The sequence below is a fragment of the Gossypium raimondii genome, chromosome 6, assembly GCF_025698545.1.
Source record: "Gossypium raimondii isolate GPD5lz chromosome 6, ASM2569854v1, whole genome shotgun sequence".
Lineage (NCBI taxonomy): Eukaryota > Viridiplantae > Streptophyta > Magnoliopsida > Malvales > Malvaceae > Gossypium > Gossypium raimondii.
In genome coordinates this window covers 35,991,585-35,998,361 of record NC_068570.1, presented here as the reverse complement: position 1 = coordinate 35,998,361, position 6,777 = coordinate 35,991,585, and the positions used below count along the sequence as shown (strand labels likewise).

At 36.1% G+C, this 6,777-nt stretch overlaps 1 non-coding gene across 1 annotated transcript; it reads right to left on the bottom strand.

Moving 5' to 3' along the window:
* Positions 1 to 2,544: 2,544 nt before the first annotated feature.
* Positions 2,545 to 2,651, bottom strand: LOC128042043 (small nucleolar RNA R71). The gene has a single exon (XR_008197251.1). It is a non-coding gene; the product is annotated as a small nucleolar RNA R71 (small nucleolar RNA).
* Positions 2,652 to 6,777: the final 4,126 nt, after the last annotated feature.

The following is a 6,777-nucleotide window of genomic DNA, read 5'->3' as shown; positions in this document are numbered from 1 at the left end:
TCAAGATTCACTTTCTTGTTTTCAAGAAAATCAAGAAACTGAATCTTGGTCCAATTTTGCTGTTTGGAGCGATTTCAAGAATCAAGAAAATCAAGATTTCAAATCTTGGAAGTCTTGGTCCAAGAAACTGAATCTTGCAGCTAAGGCGTATTGGATCTCCGTTACGAGCATCAATGAACCAATTTCGGTAGGAAATGGACTACAAGCCCAAGTTCTTGAAGGCAAGGCCCAATAAGATGTTCCAAGCCCAATCTAGAAAGTTAAATGAGACTTAGTTGAAAATCAGGCCAAATTGTCAAAGTGGCCCAATTTGTAAAATTTTAATTCTTTAAATACTTAGTTTCAATTTTAGACTTTATAAATTAATTACTATGTAAATATTCAGTCCAAGAGGACCAATTAAAAGCCCTTGGCCGAATTTCCCTTTAAATCAAATAATTAGGAGTTTTTTTAGTTTTAGTTTTCTAATAGGGTTAGGACAATAATAGAGGCCTATATAGATGTAAGGCTTGGCCGACCATACACACAAAAATACACTTGAAATCAGATTTTGATTGCTTGCAAATTCTCTTGAGTTTTCTCCAAGAATTTTCTCTTGAGTTTTCTTTAGAAGTAGTTTTAACAATCTTTTAGATTGTGGGAGCCATCTTCAGCCTTCTTCTTGCTATTGTTCTTCATTGGAGGGGAGATTAGAGCCGTTTGAAGGGAGTTGTGAAATCTTTATCGATTTCAAGGCTTCTTAGGACTTTATCTTTATTTTCTTACTGTTCAATATCTTTTTAATTTCTTCTTGTGTCGATTTCATTATCTAACTTGTTTAAGTTCTCTTATTGCGCTTCCAACCCTGTTCAACCTTCAAGAATCTGATCGGCACCACCCTTGGACATCAAGAAACGTTTTGATTCTCCAAACCCATCTTTCTTACCGTCTAAACCCCTCTTTTATTGTTTTGATTATTTTAATTTCAAATCTAATTGATTCTACATTGGTCTTGCTGTTTCGTTTCAGATTTTATTGTTCTTGTTCGTTTCGACCATTCCCAAAGTTCAAGATCTATCTTTGCACCACATTTGACATCAAGAACCATTCGTTAATCATATTTTTTTTCAGATTTCTTGCCGCCCAAGTACTCTATTTCCTATTCTGATTTGGTTTCTTAATCACTTGAGTTTAACCTGCTGTTTCATTTTCTCCAAGTCAGATTCGGCTTAGAGAGTCATTCTTGCTATTTAGATCTCATTTCTTGCCCTCCAAGGAACCATATTAATTCGTGTTCTGATTATTAGCTAATTATCCATGGTTTTAGGGTTTTCGTTTCAGATCTGGTACTGATAAGTTTGATTTCTTTGTTTCATTTCAGATCCGATTGTCTAAAGCCTTCTTAGGAATTTTCTCGTGACTTGGCAACTCGATCTTGGTCCGCGCACAACCTTCTATCATAAAGGATTCTGAAAGGACCTAATGTGATTTCCAAACTCATGAAAGATCGAGTTGCCATGGAATGTTTTTCCAAATATTATTAAGCATGTTGATAATAAATTGAGTTTAATTAAAGTAGTTGTCCTAGTTTATTTATGTTATAATTGTTGTAAATTGTGTTTAATTTTAATAAAATCTATTTCATTCATATAGTTTGCATACTTAGCATAATTTACATTAGGGATCATTGCATTTAGTTTAATATATTTTAATCACCACTTCTCAAATATATTGTGTTTTTATTTACCAAATTGTTAATATAATTTTACAAATTAGGTGACTTAGCACAAATACAATACCTGTGGAGATGATAACTAGATACTTACTTATTACTTGATAATAACTGTGTACACTTACACAAACCTATGCGTAACAAGTTTTTGGCACCGTTGCCGGGGATTGTCAACTGTTTCCATAGTCATTCTTTTGTAAAATTATTTATTTTCAGTTTGATTTGTTTCTAACATTATTAACTTATTCGTTTTAATTTTTGTGATGTTTTTTCAGGTGTTTATAAGCATAGATTGAATTATCAATTTACTCCCTATAGACCCTGAAATTGAGCAAACTTTCAAACAAAAAAGACGTGAACGAACAGCTCAAAGACAAGTCGAGATGGACCTTGGAAATCAGAATCAAGACCAAGGTAATGATGCCAGTTATGTACGAAATCCTATCCTTATTGCCGATGATAGGGATCGAAACATCAGATAATATGTTGTGCCACATTTCAGTGAGTTAAACCCAGGAATTAGAAGGCCAGAGATTGAGGTAACCCAGTTTGAATTGAAACCAGTGATGTTTCAAATGCTACAAATGGTGGGCCAATTTAGTGGTATGCCCACGGAAGATCCACATCTCCACCTTCGATTGTTTATGGAGGTGAGTGATTCATTCAAGATAGCCAGTGTGACTGAAGATGCATTAAGGTTGAAGTTGTTTTCGTACTCGTTGCGAGATCGAGCATGAGCATGGCTCAATTCATTGCCACCAAGTTTCATATCTACATGGCAAGAATTAGCAGAGAGATTTTTGGTTAAGTATTTCCCACCTAGCAAAAATGCTAAGTTTAGGAATGAGATCACAAATTTCCAGCAACTAGATGATGAGCCTTTGTATGAGGCTTGTGAGCGATTCAAGGAGTTACTTCGTAAGTGCCCTCATCATGGGATTCTTCATTGTATCCAGTTGGAGACATTCTATAATGGTATCAATGCACATACAAGATTGATGGTAGATGTTTCCGCGAATGGTACAATTTTGTCTATGTCTTATAATGAGGCTTATGAGATCATCGAGAGGATTGCAAGTAATAACTATCAATGGCCAACAAATCGAACAACTTTAGGAAGATGAGTAGCCACAGTCCATGAAGTTGACTCTCTCACTTCGTTATCAGCTCAGGTATCGTCTATTTCCTCTATGTTAAAACAGTTAACCGCTAATAGTACTAATAATTTTGCAGCTCAGCCACCAAGTCCGTTTGAAGTAGTTTCCTGTGTGTACTGTGAGGAAGGTCATTCTTTTGAGAATTGTCCATCAAATCTCAAGTCAGTGTACTATGTGGAGAACCAATATCAAAATAGGAGTGGACAAAGACCCCAGTCCAACTTCTACAATCCTTCATGGCGTAATCATCCTAAATTTTCTTAGAGCAACCAAGGAAATGGACCAAACAACAACTCATTGCAGCAAAGACCCAACCGGTCTCAAGGGTTTAATCAGCAAGCTCCAAAACCACCTCAAGCTGAGGCATCAAATATTTTGGAGAACTTGTTGAAAGTGTACATGGTAAAGAATGACGCTGTGATCCAAAGCCAAGCAGCAACACTGAAAAATTTGGAAAACCAAATGGGTCAGTTAGCTACGGAGCTTCGTAATAGACCAGAAGGAACCTTGCCGAGTGATACTGAGAATCTAAGAAATTTGAGTAAAGAACATATCAAGGCAGTGGCATTGCGAAGTGGAGAGACTCTGGAACCCCGATTGATTGATGCTGAAGATGAGCATGTTGAAAAGGAGGAAAGTCAATAGCGTTTGAAGTTCCTACACCAAAGGAATCAGAATCTGCAAAGTCTAACAAGGTAAACCCTGACCTAGTGAATTCAAATATTTTAACAACTTCTTTGGATGCAGATTTACCTACTCAGAAAAGATATTCGGTTGAACCGAAAGTTCAATCACCTTCATATTAGCAAAGATTGCAGTAACACAAGTAGAAATATGAGGTACAATTCAAGAAGTTTTTGGATGTTTTGAAGCACTTACACATCAATATTCCATTGGTAGAGGCTTTAGAACAAATACTGGATTATGTGAAGCCTATGAAGGATATACTGTCCAAGAAGAAACGACTGAGTGAGTATGAGACTGTTGCCTTGACAAAGGAGTGCAGTGCATTCTTGCAGAACAAATTGCCACTGAAATTGAAAGACCCAGGAAGCTTTACAATACCCTATAACATTGGTGAATCTTACTGTGGTAAAGCTTTGTGTGACTTAGGAGTGAGTATCAACTTGATACCTAAGTCCATTTTCAAGATGTTAGGGATAGGTGAAGTAAGACCTACAACTATGACGCTTCAGCTAGCAGATCGATTGTTAGCATATCCCGAAGGAAAGATCAAGGATGTTTTGGTAAGAGTCGATAAATTTATTTTTCCTGGTGATTTCATTATTTTAGATTTTGAAGTAGATAAGGAAGTGTCAATTATCCTTGGGAAACCTTTCCTAGCCACAGGGAGAATTTTAATTGATGTGTAGAAAAGTGAACTCACCATGCGAGTTCAAAATGACCAAGTAACTTTTAACATTCTTAAAGCGATGAAATTTCCCGATCCGACAAATGAGTGTTCAGTTATGGAAGAGATAGAAACCTTGGTTTCTATGGAAAACAATTTTGAGGAAAATCCATTGGAGAAAGCCTTAGAGTTTGACCCTTTGGAGGATGAAGAAGGTGAAGAAAACATGGCTTTGATGGAAGCCAATCCAAGAAATTTTATTCAATCCACACAGTTTGAACTGTTGGAGTTAGAAGTTAGAGAATTTGTGCAACCCAAGTTGTCAATTGAAGACCCACCTAAACTCGAAGTAAAGGTACTTCCTTCCCATTTGAAATATGTTTATTTAGGTGACTATTCTACTTTTCCCGTGATTATTTCAGCAGAACTAATGAAAGATCAGGAGGAGCAACTAATTGCTGTTCTAAAGAAATTTAAGAAAGCAATTGGTTAGACCATAGCTGATATTTGAGGTATAAACCCTTCTTTTTGCATGCGTAAAATCATTTTAGAAGAAGGTGAAAGAGCTCGAATTGATGGGTAAAGGAGGTTCAATCTTATTATGAAAGAAGTTGTGAGAAAGGAAGTGATCAAATGGTTAGATGTAGGAATCATCTATCCTATTTCAAATAATTCGTGGGTAAGTCCGGTGCAATGTGTGCCAAAGAAAGGAGGAATCACGATTGTTGAAAATGAGCGTAACGAGTTAATTCCAACAAGAACTGTTACAATTTTGAGAATCTGTATTGATTACAGAAAGCTGAATAAAGCCACTCGGAATGACCATTTTCTATTACCTTTTATGGATCAGATGTTAGATCGATTGGCAAGTAATGAATTCTATTGTTTTTTAGATGACTATTCGGGATATAACCAAATAGTTGTAGCCCCGGAGGACCAACATAAGACAACCTTTACTTGTCCATATGGTATGTTTGCTTTTAGGCAAATTCCTTTTGGTTTAAGCAATGCACCTGCAACTTTTCAACGATGCATGATGGCAATATTTACTGATATGGTTGAAAATTTTGTTGAGGTTTTCATGGATGATTTTTTTGTTTTTGGTAATACTTATGATATCTATTTCAGTAATTCGGCTAAGGTACTGAAGAGATGCGAAGAGACAAATCTTGTCTTAATTGGGAGAATTACCATTTTATGGTTAAGGAAGGGATTGTCTTAGGCCATAGAATTTCAAAGAAAGGAATTGAAGTCGACAAAGCAAAGGCATATAATTTCAAAGAAAGGAATTGAAGTTGACAAAGCAAATGTAGATATAATTGAAAGATTACCGGCCCCAATTAATGTGAAAGGAGTCAGAAGTTTCTTAGGCCATGCCAATTTTTACGAAAGGTTTATCAAAGATTTCTCAAAAATTTCTAAGATGCTGTGTTTGTTGTTAGAGAAAGATACAATGTTTGATTTCAACAAAGCATGTTTAGAAGCTTTTGAAGAGTTGAAAAAATGGTTAATCTCAGCCCAGTAATCATTACACCCGATTGGAGCACACCTTTTGAGTTGATGTACGATGCAAATGATTATGCTGTTGGAGCTGTGATGGGTCAAAGAAAAAATAAAGTGTTCCACCCCATTTACTATGCAAGTAGAACCTTGAAAGGAGCCCAACTCAATTATACGGTAACTGAAAAGGAACTATTTGCTATAGTTTTTGCTTTTGAAAAATTCCGCTCATATCTTATAGGTACCAAAGTTACAGCATTTACTAACCATGCGGCCATTAAATACTTGCTCACGAAGAAAGATGCGAAACCGAGTTTGATTCGTTGGATACTTTTACTCCAAGAATTTGACCCTGAGATCCAAGACAGAAAAGGTGCTGAAAATCAAGTAGCTGATTATCTGTCGAGGTTAGAGTAAGATGAGGTAACTCTATCACGTGTGCCTATCAACGAGAATTTCCCAGATGAGCACTTATTTGAGGTGAGTCAAATTCATGGAACACCTTGGTTTGCTGATTTTGCTAATTATCTTGCATGTGGAATAATTCCTCGAGAAATGACATACCAACAAAGAAAAAAAATTCCTTCATGACAGTCGATATTATTTTTGGGAGGATCCGTTTTTGTTTAAACAGTGTGCAGATAATATAATCCAAAAGTGTGTAGCTAAAAGTGAGATTGTTGAGATCTTATATCATAGCCATTCATCTCTAAGTGGGGGACAGTTTGGTGGTTCATGTACTACAGAAAAGATTTTGAAAGTAGGTTTCTTTTGTCCTACATTATTTAAAGATGCTTACGCTTATGTAAAGAACTGCGATAAGTGCCAAAGAACCAGAAATATATGAAGGACGAATGAGATGCCCTTAACAAATATTTTGGAGATTGAATTATTCAACGTATGGGGCATTGACTTTTTAGGTCCGTTTCCTTCTTCGTATGAGAACAAAAATACATCTTAGTTGTTGTGGACTATGTATCCAAGTGGGTTGAAGCTGAAACATACCCTACAAATGATGCTAAGGTAGTCATGCAATTTCTACATAAGCATGTGTTTAC